Below are 19,165 nucleotides of genomic sequence, written 5' to 3' on the forward strand. Positions count from 1 at the left end.
AAAATGGAAAGTGGATTGACACTGAAATAAGGAGGTAAGTCTCCATCCAAGCTAAGGAGTTTTGATCAGTACTACCACACGTAGCCATGTGTAACAGCAGTGCTCACCCAGCATTATAGTAGCATAAAACGCCCTTCACATGGCACTTTTCCAGTGAATACTGTAACTTTTTTAGATCTTTGTTGCTTATTATAGGTGTATACAGTATATATATATATATATATGTATAGCCTTCAAACAAAACAGGTGCTCCCTTAAGTTGATATTGTGAAGAAGTTCTTGCTATAAAGGCCTGGGCTGTCTGCTTTGTCTCTACGCACCTGCAAGATACAAAGGCACTGGGTAAACAGACTCATTTGAGTTACATGAGAAAACAAAAGCAGGTTAGCAGGGTTCCCCAGGGAATTTCCATTCCCTTTTGTACGTCTGTATGGGTGGGTATGCATGTGCAGTGTAAGGCTTTTGCTGTATTAGTGTTAATGAGTCATTTAGGATTAGGCTCTGGCAAAAACCTCCTCCCCCAAAAGAACGTGGGATAAGCACCGTAGGTTCAGCGCCTAGTGAGACATTAATCATTTATCCATCCATCCATTATCCAACCTGCTATATTCTAACTACAGGGTCACGGAGGTCTACTGGAGCCAATCCCAACCAACACAGGGCGCAAGGCAGGAAACAAACCCCGGGCAGGGCGCCAGCCCACCACAGATTAATCATTTAGCCACGCAAAATCATTCACTTTTAAAGTGAAGTGGAGTGAGGAGAAGTCCAAAATTAGAACCTAAAGGAGAAATATAACAGATTTTGACTTCAGGATGGCTGCAGGCTCCACAGTTTTCCTTGGGTCTGACCTGTCTTGCTTTGCTTTCTATTCTAAACTTGTCATATGTGGGTGCTCTCTGTGATCAAAGCTTGATAAAATAAAGACAAGAGGGATCGTCGGAGGGGCAGAAGGGTGGCACAGAGGTTAGTTTTTCTATCTCAGGTCTACAGGAGCTTGAGTTGTTTTTGCTATCTGTATGATGTTGCTATGTTCTCCTCATATCTGTGGAGGCTTTTCTCTTTGCATTCTAGATTAGCTGGAATCTCTAAACTGGCTCTGTGTGAGTGAGCAAACCTTCAGATAGATGAGACCCATTCAGGGCTTATTCCTAACTTGTCTTTGGACCCCTGAATAAAATGGGATTGGAAAACGGATAGATGGATGGATAAATAACTGCCAGCTCAAAGCCTTTCATAACATTAACTTCATTAGTTTATCCAAATCTGTTATCTAAAGTAATGCAGAATGAAAGGTCAATTTTAATTGATTTACATGCTTTTACTGTTTTGACACTATGAAGGGTCACACAGGCAACAAATCATATGCTTTTGTGTGTAATCTATTGGTTTACAAGTGAACACTACTGGTTTAACAACATTGTATTGTATTTGTATACTGCTTGTTTGAACAACAGAACAATATAGATGAGAGCAGGCCGTTCAGCCTAACAAAGCTCGCCAGTCTTATCCAATTAATTCTGCTAAAAAACATCAAGTCGAGTTTTGAAAGTCCCTAATGTCTTACTGTCTACCACACTACTTGGTAGCTTATTCCAAGTGTCTATCATTCTTTGTGTAAAGAAAACTTCCTAATGTTTGTGTGAAATTTACCCTTAACAAGTTTCCAACTGTGTCCCCGTGTTCTTGATGAACTCATTTTAAAATACAAGTCTTGATCCACTGGACTAATTCCCTTCATAATTTTAAACACTTCAATCATGTCACCTCTTAATCTTCTTTTGCTTAAACTGTAAAGGCTCAGCTCTTTTAATCTTTCCTCATAATTCAAACCCTGTAGACCTGGAATCAGCCTAGTCGCTCTTCTCTGGACCTTTTCTAGTGCTGCTATGTCCTTTTGTAGCCTGGAGACCAAAACTGCACCCAGTACTCAAGATGAGGCCTCACCAGTGCATTATAAAGGTTGAGCATAACCTCCTTGGACTTGTACTCCACACATCAAGGCGCTATATAACCTAACATTCTGTTAGCCTTCTTAATGGCTTCTGAACACTGTTGGGAAGTTGATAGCTTAGAGTCCACTATGACTCCTAAATCCTTCTCATAAGGTGTACTCTTGATTTTCCGACCGCCCATTGTGTATTCAAACCTAACATTTTTACTTCCTACATGTAATACATATGAACTATATTGATTTGCACATGTATATCATTAGTTCCAGTACATTTGTTATTGGTTTGTGAGTAAACTGCATTGGTTTACGCTCGTATGCTCTCGGTTTGCATATGAACTACGGTATATTGGCTTGCGTTCATATACTACTGGTGTGCTGGTCTAACATGGTGGTTTTATGTGTGTTTTGCGTACGATACACACTGGTTTTACATATCCACTCTGTCGCAGATTTGTATGTGTATTCTATTGGTTCCATGTGTGAATATGTTAGTCATTCACGTGATCTTTAGTGGCAATATGACGAGCATGAGAAAGGAACTTGAGGGCTTCTTGTCATTTCAAAGGCATGAAGGCGAGCTGGTAGGAGACAAAGTTACACATTGAAACAGCTCAATATTTACTTTTTCACACAATTTGTTTGTGAAAGGACTTACTGGTAATGATTTTTAATAGTATTTTCCCTTAAGTCTGAAATGATCATTAGGCACACATTCAGCTGTCTGTTTTTTCGCTGCCCCCTTCACTTGCAGTCAGCTACTATTATATTTCACACAGCTTTTACAAATCATATTCAGCTCCCTAACAGTTTGGCAACACCTTGCAACTCCTATACATTTTTCAGAAAAAGGTTCCAGATGAAAAAAAGGGGGAAAAGCGTATTTTGGAAATGTGACAAGGCCAATAAAATTTTTAGGCATCACGGTTAGCTATTGACATGTTTTGGTGACTGTTAATGGGGAGGTCTGAGTGATAGGAAAAAATAGCATGCGGTGACCTGCACAAATTATAGATGATGGAAAAGCTAAAACTCTAAGCTGAGCTTTACCATTGCGGCCACACTAACCTAATTGTTTAGACACCAGAAAACATTTTCACATGGTTTTAAACATGGAGAAAAAAAAACCTGCAGTTATGGTAAACATATGTAAGGAGGAAGGTTTTTATATACTAAGGTAAGTCAATTTATACACACTTTTGTGATAACATTATTTGAGTTGGCTGTACAGCTTTCCCCACGCAGTTGTAGTGCGTCTGTACAGGGTGGTCCAGATCTAATTATGCAGATCCAGATCGTCTGGATGACTTTGATTTATGTGGGGACGATTCCAGTTCGGTGCAAAGATGATTCTTCATGTCGTCAGTTCACACACTTCTCGATGGTCCGGGAATAAACTTAATAACTTACGTAATAAACTTAATAAGTTATAGTGTAATGAAAATTGCATAATTAGATCTGGACCACCCTATAGTCAGAGTGGTAAAGTTTTGAACTGCTATATTTCTAGTAGCAAACATGGCCGCTCCACTCTGCATTTGCACCAAAAAACAGCAGTGAGCAGTGATCTGCTTTTTATGTGCTGAAGGAGTACCGGGAGCCAAATTCATTTTTGGTTTGCACTGAATCATGATACAGACTTGCTCAATGTTGTCATCTATAGTGAACACGCAGCAGCGTCGCAGCGTCTTTCTCCTTCTTTGTGCGTAACACTATTCTGACCATATTTGAACTGCTCAATCCATTTCTCAACACTCCACAGCCATAAAACGACGTCACTATACCGTGCAGAAAGCCTTCTATGGATTTCACTTTCATGCACTACTCTAATTTTCCGCAAGTATTCATTCAACAGTATTTTGATAAATACACATGTAATTTGGATGCAGTGAGAATATGACTGAATAACTGCCATGTGGATTATGTAACACCAGTAACGTGAAATATTTTCAAGGAAGCTTTAATAATGTTTGTTGTTTTTCCGCATTTGCCCCTGCTAGTCCATTTCAAAGCTCCTTTTATCAGAAAATTTGTAATTTCCACTGTTCATGAAAATATGAGATTAAAAATGTTTTCTTAGCCATCACTACAAACAACTTCAGGTAAGTAACATATAAATATTTATCATTTTTGGTGGAGCATTCCTGTAGCCCCCTACTGTTATGTTTTTTTTTGCAACATGATGTTATTTGATCCACAAGACCAGGGATCTCAAACTCCAGTCCTGGAGGGCCCCAGTAGGCTACAGGTTTTTCATTCTAACCCTTTTCTTAATTAGTGATGTTTTTGCTGCTAATTAACTTATTTTGAATTCATTTTAATCAACTTGCTCTTGAAGACTCAGACCTAATAATTGTTTTTTTTCCTTAATTAGCAGCCAAACAATAATGTGATACAAAATGAACCAAAACATGACCAGCAAACTGTGACCATCATACAATATCTCATAATAAAAAGGATGGAGGTCTCAGGAATGTGGATCTGCTCAGGTCCACAAAACAGTGTTCTTACAAAGGTAAAGAAAAAATCAACAATTTTGAAAATGTATGCTATTGCACAATAAGAGCAGCAACAAGCCATGGAATTAAAGAACAGGTTTAATTAGTAACAAGACTCAGTGCCTAATTAATCAACTGGTTGGAGTGAAATTGGAGTTCAAGGAAAGAAGTGAAGCAATTCAGAGGAACGATGCAGAAATTCCAGGGAACAAATCTTAAAAAACAAGTCAGTTAAAATGAACTCAAAAGAAGTTAATTAGCAGCAAAAACAGATCACTAATTTAAAAAGAGGGTTAGAATATAGCAGGTTGGATAATGGATGGATGGATGAGTTAGATTAAAAACCTGCAGCCACTGCGGCCCTCCAGGACTGCAGTCTGAGATCCCTGCACTAGATGGTACAAGAATACTGTCCTGAGTGTTATTTGGGTTTAAAACTGCAAATCTGTTCCTTAAACGTCACTCCGAATCTGACTTGTGGTTAACTGTAATTACACAGAATTCCAAGTCACGTTTGGGGTAAAAGTAGGTAAAAGAAAAAAGCCAAAAACTACATTTCAAAAACACTGACATTAACTTAGCATGTGAACCACAAAACTTGTTCTTCTTACTTGGATGACTGTCATTGACAGCACATCTGTGGTCCGCGGTCCAAACTGATAAACAGAAATAGCCAACAGAAATAAACACGGCATTACAATCCATCAAGTCTGCCAAGCGATTATGAATGGGATATCGCCAAATGGATGTGTCAGTTGTTGTCTGTGGTGCTCCAAACCAGGTACAAGTGTCAAAAAAATGTTTCAGAAAATATTTCTGATATTAGTATGTCTACCTGCTTTCATTTGAACTGTCTCTCTATTATATAAAAAAATCTTGGGACAAGACGAGACTTTTTCAGAGAGACGAGATGAGACATTTTCAGAGAGATAATTCCAAGTCCCGCGAGACAGTTACTTTGTGAAATAACAGCGTAAAGAGATCAAATATATGGAAATAGGTGATATCACAGAAGTATGTAGATATTGTTTCACTTTAAAGTTTAAGTCAGAGACTTGTAGATCGTCTAATTTGTATTGCCATCAGGGAAGAGTAGTGTTTCTTCCCAATGAAGAGTCGTATCCGTGAGAAATAAAAGATTTGTTATTTGGTGAAAGTGAAATCCACAAACACTACAGGCAAAAAATCCGAATCTACAATAATCTGTTCGCATTCGCATCATTCAATGCTCAAAAGATTTAGATTTACACGATTCAGAACAATACTCCCGGAACAATTAAAGCTGCTACAAGTTTAAATTCAAAGAAGCCACAATTCGGTCAGATTTATATTTATGATCAGACATATTAGAAATTCTACAGCCAATAATAGATACAAATCCATACATCCAAAAGTATCGCACTTTACATGAAATTTATCTGAAAAACACGAACAAAGAAGTTTTCTTGGATTTCTATATTAATCCTAATGATCAGGCTCACATATATAATAAACCAACATGTGACGAATTGTCAGTGACAATAGTATCAAAGACAGAGTTGATATTTGTGTTCATCCACAACACAGCATGATTTGTCACAAGCAGCAGATCCGGGAAATGACTGGCGTGTAGGACCTGCACAGGGATTGGCAAGTGAAGCGAGCAGGGGGCGGAGTCCCCTAGTTTTTCCAAATGCAAAAGAAGAAAGAAATGGCAGAAAGACAGCAGATCAGAAATCAAAGCTAACATTAAAAATGGCATTGAACCAAATTTATGGAAGTTTTACATTTCCACTAAGCTTTATATGTAATATTTTCTTGAAAATAAGTGTGTACCAAAATCAGCTTCCATTGCTAGAAATCTGGACTTGTGCACTCAAAATAGGTGGTAATAGGTGCGTTGAAAACAGTGTGTATTGTGAGATTTTTGAGACTCTGACAACCCTCAAACTGCACTGTGCAGTGAAACTCTGCTAACTCAGGCTGGGGATTGGCCTGCAAGTTCACAGCTCCCTACGTAACGCATCTGTCGCCCAATGGTAGATGTGAGGAACATTTAAAACTGACTTCTGACCTGGTCTTATGCTCACTTTCTGTCTTCTCTTTTGTGCAGGAAGGCTATCTGTTCTTATGATCTGTGAAAGTGTTGGCCGTAAGTCTGCGCCCCTATTACTTGCCCAGAGAGTTTGGACACGTGATTGTTGTTATTGTTTACATCCCCCCTCAAGCGAACACGGAGATAGCGAGTGACATCATCCATTCCGCAGTTGCTAAGTTACAAACGCAGCACCCTGAGGCACTTGTGCTAATCGCTGGAGACTTTAACCATGTAACGCTGGACAAAACATTACCTGCCTTCTCCCAGTATGTGGATTGTAACACCCGGGGAAACAGGACTATCGACCTACTGTATGCAAGCGTTAAAGGCGCATACAGCGCCACCCCGCTGCCTGCGCTTGGGAAAGCAGATCACAACCTGGTTCTGCTTCAGCCTCAATACAAACCAAGAGTGAGGGTGCTACCTACAACTACACGCTCATTCAGGAAGTGGTCCCCTGAGGCAGAGCAGGCTCTGAGAGACTGCTTTGGAACTACAGACTGGGATATATTGCTTGGGTCACATAGTGAGAACATTGAAGAGGCTGTTGAATGCACAACTGATTACATCAACTTCTGTATGGACATTGTAGTTCCAGTAAGAACAGTATGCTGCTATGCTAACAACAAGCCATGGGTTACAAGTGACATCAAGGGCCTTTTGAACCAGAAGAAAAGGGCTTTTAAAGGTGGTGATCAGCATGAGCTCAAGTGCGTGCAGAAGGAACTCCGAGTCCAGCTCAGGGGGCGAAAGAGCAGTACAGGAGAAAGCTGGAGCAGAAGTTGCAGAACAACAGCATGAAGGAAGTGTGGGATGGGATGAAGATTATCACTGGCTGCAGCTCGAAGCGGGGTGCCGCCATCGAGACAGGTGTGGAGAGAGCAAACCAAATGAACAACTTCTTTAATAGGTTTGATCACAGTAACCCACTCTCACCTCGGAGTACTGCATCCTCCAACCATCCTTCTGCTGATACCAGCATAGGTGAGACATCCCCACCCACAATTACAGCAGCCCATGTGAGCAGAGAGCTGAAAAGACTTTGTGCCAGCAAAGCAGCGGGTCCAGATGGTGTATCGCCACACTGCTGAAGGCCTGTGTGTTGGAACTGGGAGTCCTCTACAGCGCATCTTCAACCTGAGCCTGGAACAGAGGAGAGTCCCAAGGCTTTGGAAAACATCTTGTATCACCCCTGTCCCAAAGGTATCACGTCCTAGTGAGCTGAATGACTTGTTGCTCTGATGTCACATCTGATGAAGACCATGGAGCGGCTGCTGCTTCACCACCTGAGGCCACAGGTCCGCACGCCCTCGACCCTCTGCAGTTGCATACCAGGAGAAGGTGGGAGCGGAGGATGCCATCATCTATATGCTACACGATCCCTCTCCCACCTGGACAGAGGCAGTGGTGCTGTAAGAATTATGTTTTGGACTTCTCTAGCCCTTCAACACCATCCAACCTCTGCTCCTTAGAGACAAGCTGACTGAGATGGGAGTAGACTCACACCTGGTGGCATGGATTGTGGACTATCTTACAGACAGACCTCAATATGTGCGTCTTGGGAACTGCAGGTCTGACATTGTGTTCAGCAATACAGGGCGCCGCGGGACTGTACTTTCTCGGTCCTGTTCAATCTATATACATCAGACTTCCAATATGACTCGAGTCCTGCCACGTGCAAAAGTTCGCTGATGACACTGCTATTGTGGGCTGCATCAGGTGTGGGCAGGAGGAGGAGTACAGAAAGTTAATCAAAGACTTTGTTAAATGGTGCGACTCAAACCACTTACACCTTAACACCAGCAAGACCAAGGAGCTGGTGGTGGATTTTAGGAGGCCCAGGCCCCTCATGGACCCTGTGATCATCAGAGGTGACTGTGTGCAGTGGGTGCAGACCTTTAAATATCTGGGAGTGCAGCTGGATGACAAATTGGACTGGACTGCCAATACTGATGCTCTATGTAAGAAAGGTCAGAGCAGACTATACTTTCTGAGAAGGTTGGCATCCTTCAACATCTGCAGTAAGATGCTGCAGATGTTCTACCAGACGGTTGTGGCGAGTGCCCTCTTCTACGCGGTGGTGTGCTGGGGTGGCAGCATAAAGATGAAAGACGCCTCACGCCTGGACAAACTTGTTAAGAAGGCAGGCTCTATTGTAGGATTAAAGTTGGACAGTTTAACATCTGTGGCAGAGCGACGGGCACTAAGCAAACTCCTGTCAATCATGAAGAATCCACTGCATCCACTGAACAGTGTCATCTCCAGACAGAGGAGTAGCTTCAGTGACAGACTTTTGTCACTGTCCTGCTCCACTGACAGACTGAGGAGATCGTTCCTCCCCACACTATGCGACTCTTCAATTCCACCGGGAGTAAATGCTAACATTAATTTTATTTTAATTTTTTCATTTTTTCATTTTATTACTATTTAATTTAATATTGTTTCTTTGTATCAGTATACTGCTGCTGCAGGAAAACATCATCGTCACTGCTTGCATGCTGCATGTGTTTGAGTGATAGCTCCTGTTTAAATAAATGCATGAGTTTGAGATGATTTGAGCTTTGTGAAATAGTGCATTATCCTGGTGGATGTAGCCATCAGAAGATGGGTACACTGTGATTATAAAGGGATGGACATCGTCAGCAACAATACTCAGGTAGGCTGTGGCATTTAAAAAATACTCAATTGGTACTATTAGGCCCAAAGTGTGCCAAGAAAATATCCACACCACACCATTACACCACCACTTCCAGCCTGAACTGTTGATACAATGCAAGATGGATTTATGCTTTCATGTTATTGACACCAAATTCTAACCCTACCATCCGAATCTTGCAGCAGAAATAGAGACTCATCAGATGAGGCAACATTTTTTTTCCAATCTCTTTTTATCCAATTTTGGTGAGTCCTTGCGAATTGTAATTACCTGTTCTTAACTGATAGGACTGGCACCTGGTATGGTCTCCTGCTGCTGTAGCCCATCTGCTTTAAAGTGATGCTCTTCTGTATACCTTGGTTATAATGAGTGCTTGTTTGAGTTAATGTTGCCTTTCTATCAGCTCAAACCAGTCTGGCCATAATCCTCTGACCTCTGGCATTAACAAGGCATTTTTGCCCAGAGAACTGACGCTCACTGGGTATTTTCCCTTTTCAGACCATTCTTTGTAAACTTTAGAAATGGCTGTGTGTGAAAAATCCCAGAAGATCAACGGTTTCTGAAATACTCATGCCAGCCTGTCTGGCACCAATAACCATGCCACGTTCAAAATCACTTAAATCACCTTTCTTCCCCATTCTTATACTTGATTTGAAATTCAGCAGGTCATCTTGACAATGTCTACATGGTGAAATGCATTGCGTTTCTGCCATGTGATTGGCTGATTAGATATTTGCATTAACAAACAGTTGAACAGGTGTACCTAGTAAAGTGGCTGGTGAGTGTGTGTGTATGCATATATACTATATATATATATATATATATATATATAGTGGCAGGCAGCTGGCGTCCATGCCCAGCCAGGACGCCCCTGCACTCTATATTCAGGGGGAGCAGCCCAGGACAATGCAATACCTCCCGCTGGATGCTAGATAGCCGCAATTTGGGGTGGAGTAGTGCCTCGGTTTCCCACAGGTCTCCCTGGGAATGGAGTTGGGTGCAGCCCTGTTGGGTCCCGCAGGCACCTCCAGGGGGTGCTGTGTTTGGGACTCCTGAGCCCGTGTGGGCAGCATATTCATCACAACCGGAAGTACAGCTGGAACCCGGTGATCAAGCACCTGGAGCACCTCTGGGTGAACTATAAAAGGAGTCAGCAACCACCACTCAGCGGCCAGAGTCAGGTGGAGGAGGACAAGGTTGGTTGGGAGGAGTGGTGGTGCTGAGAGGAAGAGAAAAGTGCTTTTGTGCTTTGTTACTTGTGTGTTTGGGACTGTGTTGGGTCTGTGGGTATGGGGAAGGTGTAGCCTACAGATAAAGAAAAATAAAAGTCTATTTATTTTACACGTGCCTCCCATGTCCAGTCTGCGTCAGGTCGGGCGCTATATAGCTTCCATCTTACAATATATATGAATATATATATATATATACATATGCAAACATACACACACACACAGACAGTTTTAAGTACTGAATGACAGAATGGCATTCGGCTCTGGCCACTGCAAGAGTGCAGGTAACATGGTTCCTAGGCATGAGCAGGAGTGATGTCTTCCTTCTGTTCATAGGTAAGTACTAATGCCCACTGCAGTTGCCAGAGCTTTAAACTTTTCTCAGGTTCCAAAAGAAGAACTTCCAGTTGTCAAATATAGGCTGCAATCTTTGGCTGGCATAACTGAAATAGAAATAGCATACAGTAACTGTTGATCATAAACTCATCGTCACACCACAGGGTACAGTTACTCTCTTTTAATGGCCTGCCAAAGTTGTCTCCACTTCCTATTTCCCTGTCAGGTTGCTTACATGGCAGTTATATTTCCTCCCTGTCCGCTGGTTTGCATAGTTTATAGAGTTTTTCAGCTGAGTCAATTTATAGCCTTAGTTTCCTGTTTTAATTAACATAATGCACTGTGGAATAAACCTCACAGATCAGATAGCCGAGAGTAATTTTGATCTTATATTTTCTTGGATAAAGGTGATAACAATGTTCCTGTAAAGGGCTTCAATAAGGGCTTAGCTCAAAGAAAAAACCATCAAAACATCCAAGACAAATTTTCTAATTATTTGTGTTGCATAATCCAAATGTCACATTTGGACAACATCCCCAACATATGTACTGTATTTCTGATAAAATAATGTTAGAATCTCTCGGGCACGACAGTGAAGCATATTTATATAAACTTGAACTTTCCAATTGAAATCCCACCTAACTCCTCGCTCATTGGTTGTCACATTGACATTCAACGCCATATTTGCAAGTTTTTCAAAAGCAGTTTGTGAAGCTGCACTGGTGAATTGACTGACTTTTGGCTTGCTGATGCACTTCAGATAAGCACAAATATGTGACACACTCTACTTGATGTCCTCGCTCATTTCTTTGTAACTTTTAATCTCTAACTGTACACCTCTCTCAGACTGTGCTCTGCGATGTTCATATCACGTGAAGCACCATGGCAGCCAACGAATGAGCTGTTAGTGACAGGACTACTGACCAATGAATGACAGGTGAGGTGGGTCTTCAGATGGAAAAGCTCAATGTCATTTCAGTCTGCTTCGCTGTCACACAAGACACAACTTTCCAGAGATATTTTTTTAACAGAACTTGGATACCTGACATTTAGATTATGCAATGTGAAAGATCAGAGATTTTTTTTCTTGAACGTTTTGGTATTGTTTGCTGTTGTTCAAGACAGGACTTCTTGAAGTCGGTTGTATCAAGAATTTTATTATCTCTGTGAAAACATAATATATCAACATTTTCTTTGTTTATCACTACAAACAGCACAAGGTGAGTAGTAGATACAAAAATGATCATTTTGGCTGATAATATTATTTTATTGAGAGAGATCTGCCACCTAATGCAATTGATGCAGAGATGAGAGTTGTGATGGGGTCTGACAGTTAGAATATTTTCAGGTGACAGGCATTAAACATTTAGAAAACATTCATTGGAGAGCCAGTTTTAGTGCATAATAATTAAAGAATCACGACAGTTTTAAAAGCAGAGGCTTCTCCCACTTACACTCATACCAGACACCTGACGGACAGTGAGAGTGTGAGCCTGTGTGTGCCAGGACTGGTGTGAATCCATCTGCTTGTGCTTTATGTGGATCTGCTCGTCCCATTCTCCAACTTTATTGCTATGTATGCTCCCCAATTCCAGCCAAATAAAACTCCACAACAAACTGAAGATGGCATCAGACATGGTTTTAAAAAATCTGCAGTGTGTAGCAGATAAAAAACTGTACTCGTTAGTAGATAAAAGGCAGCAAAAAGGATATTGACATTTTCCTTTCAAAATAATTATGATACAAATGTGCTGCACACTCTGAAATCAATGTCAGATAGCAGCTTAATCAATATTTTTGTACTCATTACTTATAAGCTAGGAACTGTTTTAGGGCCAAACAGAAGCAGATCCCCGTCAGGTTATATCGCTAAAATGTCTTAAATGAAACCAGCGATGAAAGAAACTGATGAGCAATCAGAAGATGAAATGCAGCACCTTCAAAAGCAGCCCTGATCAAGACAATTACAAATAAATCCAAAAATAAGTGGTTTTAGAAAGCTAATTACATTGTTAATTGTTAATAATTACTGGAAGCGTTAAGGAACTGTCCTCTAATTTGATATGCTTTAATTATAAATATGGGAGTAATGAAGATGAGCTGAGGCGCACAGATAACTGTGAAGCCGATGTCACATTACGCAACTTTTATTGTGGGGTATGTCTGGGGTTGCCAGATGTCCCTTAAATACAGGACATGTCCCATATTTGATCATTTTGTCCCCTGTTCCGTACTGACCTTTCAGGGACACCCAAATGTCCCGTATTTAGTTCATTTTCAAATTTCGTAGTAAAAATATATTTTTACTACTTTCTTACAGTACTTAGTTGTAACTTTATAAGTAATAATACTTTCTTTTATCAGATTCTCTTGATGAAAATAACCCAAATGTAACAAGGAAACTAGTGTTTGCTGCCGGTTTGCAACTTGTTCAGTTGCTATGGTCGGCTGAGGACAGCGACACTCTTACCGTTTTGCTCTCCAGCCGCTCTGCTGTGCAGGTCTGTGTCAGCATTGCAACATACAGTGACTGTCAACAAAGAGTGTTGTTACTACTTGCCATGGCCCACTTTGTTCTAACTTAAAAACTAATCCATCCCAAGATGCCAAAACGTAAGTGTAAATTTCGTGATGAATATTCCAGCGAATGGACAGAAGCTGTTTCGAAGCAAACTGTGATTTATGCAATTGCACTTTCAATATTGAACATGGCGGGAAGTCTCATATCAAGCAACACGTAGAATCTGCCAAGCACAAGCGTTGTATTGCCTCTACTACAAAAGAAGCTGGTAAAATAACAAACTTCTTGATCAAGAAAAACACAGATGAGGAAAGTAAAATAATAGCCGCAGAAGTTGCAATGGCCTTCCATACTGTCTGTCATCATCAGTCATTCAGTTCAAATGACTGTACGAACGTATTACTGCCAACAGTATTTCCTGATTCTAAAATTGCAAGCAAATTTTCAAGTGTTAGGACTAAATGTGCTGAAATAATAAAAAATGTCATGGCTCCAAAAACTATTGCAGAGATTGTTAAAGATATAAATAACTCATCTTTTTATGGCATAACTACAGATGCAAGTAATCACAAGGCTGAGAAAATATTCCCATTGATTGTGCAATATTTTTCACGTGAAAAGGTTTTGCTTATAAAGTTATTGTGAATAGGATCCCTAAATTTATATATACAGGTAGTCCCCAGGTTACGAACATCTGAACTACGACATACGAACGGGGCCATAGCTGTGACGCATGCGCCTCAGTAACTGCTGCTCCATCATCTTCAGCCTGGGTACGCTGCAAGCGGTGGCTGGACGGAGGCTGGAGGGGGGCGATTTCGCTGCTCGTGCAGTGTAGTGTCCCTCAGGTGGCTCCCGGCGGCAAGCGGTTTCACTGCCTGCCCACCACACACAGCTGTCCCATTCGTTTTCGGTGGGCGGCTGGTAATGCTGCAAGAGGTGGCTGGAAGGGGGTGACTTCACTGCTTGAGCAATGTAGTGTCCCTCTGGGCAGCTCCCGGAGGCAAGCGATTTCACTGCCCGCCCACCAGACATGGCTGCCCCGTTCGTTCTCGGTGGGCGGCTGGTAATGCTGCAACTGGTAACCCGGTTGTGGCTGAACGGAGGCCATCGAGGGTGAACGGGGCGGTGGGGGATAGCATTGTAGTGTGCATCGGATGGCTGCCTATTGAATGGGGGCCGCCTTTGGCAGCACCGTGTTCGTTTTCGGTGGGGACACTGTAGGCAGCATACTGTAGTGGCTGTGACTATGAGGTGGGCTGGTAATGAACCCCCCCCTCGCCGCCCCCCGTCATTCTCAATAGCAAGCCTGATTATACTGTTACGCAGGAAGTTGTCTCTTGTCAGTATATCAGACGTGTTGACGACGGGTGCCTTCCTGCTGTGATAGCGTGTACAGTGCTGTGCAGAAGAGCTCATCTTAACCTTTTGTCTTCACCCTTCAACAATGTCTCTGAAACACAAATCTGATGCAAGTGCTGGTGATACAGTAAAGAAGAGAAAAACCATCACCATTGAAAATAAAGTAGAAATAATAAAAAGGTCAGAGAGAGGTGCAACTCCGTCATTCATTGGCACAGCACTTGGTTACAGTCGGTCAACAATAACATTTATTAAAGTAATGTACCTGTTCCGACTTACACACAAATTCAACTTAAGTACAAACCTACAGTCCCTATCTCGTACGTAACCTGGGGACTGCCTGTATAGTAATATAGAGAGATTTTAAGAGTGTCCCATATTTCAAATTTTCTAATCTGGCAACCCTAGGTATGTCAGATTTACCGATCTCAGTCGCTGATCTCTTCGCTGCATCATGTTAAATCACTTGACTGAAAATCACAGCCCATGTCACGTTTATTGATCAAGCACCGATGTTCCAACACACTCATGTTCCCCCCTTTGTCTGACAGCCAATAGCGGCTGCCCGATAGACACGACCTTGTTTGTAGGGTTAACAGCTACAGAAATTCAGCAACAGTGTCTGTGCTTTATTTCTTTACTCCATTCTGCTATGGTACGTCAGACTCGACAGACTGTAACGTTTCTGTCCTGTTTGTGAGGCCCATAGCCCCTTGTGCTGCCTGACAGAGCCAACACTGAATCAGCTCTGTGTGAAGGGTTAATAGCTGTGGAGTATTCTGTCGCAGTTTCAGCCCTTTGTTTTCCCTTTTTCATTCTGTTTTAGTACATAAAGCACGAGACATCAGACAGAGGAGCTTCTCTTCTATTTGTGCGATCCAAAACCTGTGTGTTCCTTATTTCTCGTAGATACATTCTCTGCATTGTGCTTCTGACAGAAAGCTCATTGACTCTCAATTCTTGCACACAAAGGGTTCACCCCTCTGACCAAAGACAAAATCAAACATTTTTGATTTTATCCTAGCCAGACACAGACTAGTTAGTCTCAGTCATTAGATATGTCACATTTGGCGATCGGCTTCACAGGCCGACTGGCTAGGATTATATAAATGAAGGCTATGACTGAAAATCGCTGGGAAAAGTCGTCTAATGTGACATGGGCTTAAGTCAGCAGCCAGGGCACAAAAGGGGTAAGACTGTGTGGCAAAACAGGAATATAACTCACTTAATCCAATTCAGCATCACACAGGGACAGAGTCTACTGCAGCAGACAGGATACTAAATCATCACAGGGTCCACTCCTGCATAATCCAAAAGGGAGATGTGGGGGGAAAAACCATGACAGACATAGGGAGAACATGCAACTCCCACCAGCACTGGGCATGGAGTTTGAAAAAAGGAGGCTGGGCCTGGGAGATAGCAGTCCCAAACACAGAGCCATAATGCTGTACGGGACACTTTATTAACAATCTACAGAGGAGTATGTTAAGTTTATGGTGGTCACAAGTAGCTTAAGTAATTCAATAATTAAATACCACATTAAGACGTCACATCACTATTGGAAAAAAGAAATAGGCCAGAGAGAATTCCCTAAGAACACATACATTGCAATGTCATTTAAAACAACCCGTATTTTGTTGTTTTGGTTGAATCAAACTGAGTTAAAATGATATTGAATTAATTTATGTGGAGAGACCTAAAAATAAATTGATAATAAAAATATCCATCAATCCATTATCCAAAACGCTATATCCTAACTACAGGGTCACAAGGGTTCGCTGGAGCCAATCCCAGCCAACACAGGGCACAAGGCACAAAACAAACCCCGGGCAGGGCGCCAACCCACCGCAGGGCACACACTAACACACCAAGCACACACTTGGGTCAAATTAGAATCGCCAGTCCACATAACCTGCATGTCTTTGGACTGTGGGAGGAAACCAGAGCACCCAGAGGAAACCCACGCAGACACAGGGAGAACATGCAAACTCCACGCAAGGAGGACCCGGGAAACGAACCTGGGTCTCCTTATTGCGAGGCAGCAACGATACCCACTGCGCCACTGTGCCAACCCTTAATAAAAATATTATTATTATTATTATAATTATTATTATTACTGTACCAAAGTATTGTACTGTATTAAAGCTCCGCCATCAATGAGACAGCTAATGCAAAAGAGGAATCCAAAGTTCAGCGGTGATAGTAACACTTACGGCCTTCTCAAGGTGATGCTAACTAGCCACACGAGTATGAAGAAGGGCCATCCAATGGTCTCAGCCATACTGCCCATAGTTTCACCTCTGCAGAAAGAATTCCTGTTGATATTTTGCAGTAAATGAGCAAAATCGGACTTTACTCATTGACTCTAATATAAGGCCCCTTTGCAAGTTGGTCCTGATGCAACTAGGAATGTATAAAGGCACATAAAGTACATAAGGCTAAGTAATAATTATCCACACTTTAGCATCAATGTCAAGAAAACCAAGGAAATGATTGTGAATTTTTGGTGGACTCGCACTCTCCCTTAACATCAATGGAGGAGAGGTTGAAATTGTCACCTGCTTCAAATACCTGGGTGTGCTTATTAAAAATAACCTCTCATGGAGCTACAACACAGCCTGACTGGTTAAGAAAGCCCACCAGCGTCTCTACTTCTTGAGCAGGCTGAAGCAGGCCGGTCTGTGCCCCCCTATTCTGACCTTTTTTTACAGGTGTGTGGTAGAGAGCATCCTCACCTCCTGTATTACGGTGTGGTACAGCAGCTGCAGACGGGACGGCACTGCAATGGGGGGTTAGGTCTGTATAGTGGGATGTCGGCAGCAGCCTACCCAGTATCGGGACATTTACACCAACAGGTACAGAAGTAAAGTCACCTCCATTATGGAAGACGTTACTCATCCTGCACAGGGACTGTTTGCTCCCCTCCCATCGGGCAGGAACATCTTCTTCTTGGACGCTATGAGACTTATGAATAAATCATCACTAAATCTGACTGTGCACTCTGTGCAACTTCTACTACACTTTACATTTTGTTTCAGTAGTCTCATGTACTAACCTATTGCTACTACCTTTTTACTTTCTGCTAATTACAGAGCATACTGCAATAATATTTATTTTAACCGTGGTAATCTTACTATATTCATCTATTAATGTTATTTTGTTCCATTTATCGTTTATCTGTGCTACCCTTATCACAAAGCTTATGCGGTTATGGGAAAACTTTTTATTATGTATTTTTTTTATGCTGTTATCATGTGCACTGTTTAATTACTGGGACCTGAATACCGAAATTTCTTTTCTGCACATGTAATGAGAAGTCAAACAAAATGACACCTTTTATTGGCTAACTAAAAAAATTACAATATGGCTATGGATATACAGTACAATATGGATGACAATAAAAGATTATTGATCCTTGACTTCTGTGATCATTTTGTTTGGGTTGGCTGTACAGTTTTCCCCACACACATGTGGAAACATGGTGAGTCTGTGGTCACAGTGGTAAAGTTCTGTCGATGATCAGTCAAATTCTCGTTATTTTTTAGGAGTAAACGTGGCCTCTGTGGTCTCCATGTGCACCAAAGAAGAGTAGCAAGCAGTAATCTACTTTTGATGGACTGAAGGTGTACCAGAGTCAAAAATCATTGTTGGTTTGTCAGAATCATGGTACGGATTTCCTCAGTGTTGTTGTCGCTAGTGGATGTGGACAGATGCCCTACTCTTCATTCGTGCTTACCATTTGTCCAATGATTTTTTAAACTTCTCAATTCTCTCATAAGCACTCCACCATGGTAAAACACTTTCTCCATAATGTGCAGAAAGCCTTCTACGAATTTTGTCCCCTGCTACACCTTCAGCCCATAATAAGCGGATCACTGCTCTTCTTTGGTGCAAACTGACTGATCAGGGTCAAAACTTTACTACTGTGAGCTCAGACACATCACGTTTGCACATTTGCGCTGGAAGAGCTGCACAGCCAACCGAAATAAAATTATCAAAAAAGTGCCAATAATTATTGAAATACAGTATCTTCGCAAATATATGTTAGCAAATGTACAAGTCCCAACAAGCTCTGCTGTCTCAGCCAAAAAACTCAGCAGGACCGACGGATAATGCTGAGGACGTTCATGATTGAATGTCAATCCCACCCTGGCACCACAGTCCAGCACCTCCCCTTATATGCTTTAACTGTCACCGTGACATTCAGAGCTGTAACTGAAGTGTGAAGAGCTCATATCCCCATCAGAGAGCTTTCAGAGCCGACCTTGCCATACAAAACCTGCCGGGCGGTGGGCCAGCCTCTTAGCTCAGAACGTCTGGCACTCGGTCCCACACTGCGGTGGTGGCGACAGCCTGCGCACCACTAGGGGCTGGCAGTGCACTTGTGGGTGTCTCGCTGTGAGAGTGCCATCTTACATCCGTTCGTCTTGTCAAATGGTGACAATATACAGTATGTAAACAACACCGACAGGCACTAATAGAAATGCTTTGAAACGCTGTGTTTATTTAGGAAGGTGGAAGCACCTGCAAACTTT

General features: G+C 41.9%; 1 protein-coding gene across 2 annotated transcripts in view; it reads right to left on the reverse strand.

The window, feature by feature from the left end:
- atp8a2 (ATPase phospholipid transporting 8A2) overlaps positions 1–19,165 on the reverse strand; it is a 439,065-nt gene that overhangs the window by 419,124 nt on the left and 776 nt on the right. The gene's annotated exons all lie outside the window — the stretch shown is intronic.

The sequence above is a fragment of the Polypterus senegalus genome, chromosome 2 (assembly GCF_016835505.1).
Source record: "Polypterus senegalus isolate Bchr_013 chromosome 2, ASM1683550v1, whole genome shotgun sequence".
Taxonomy (NCBI): Eukaryota; Metazoa; Chordata; class Cladistia; order Polypteriformes; family Polypteridae; genus Polypterus; species Polypterus senegalus.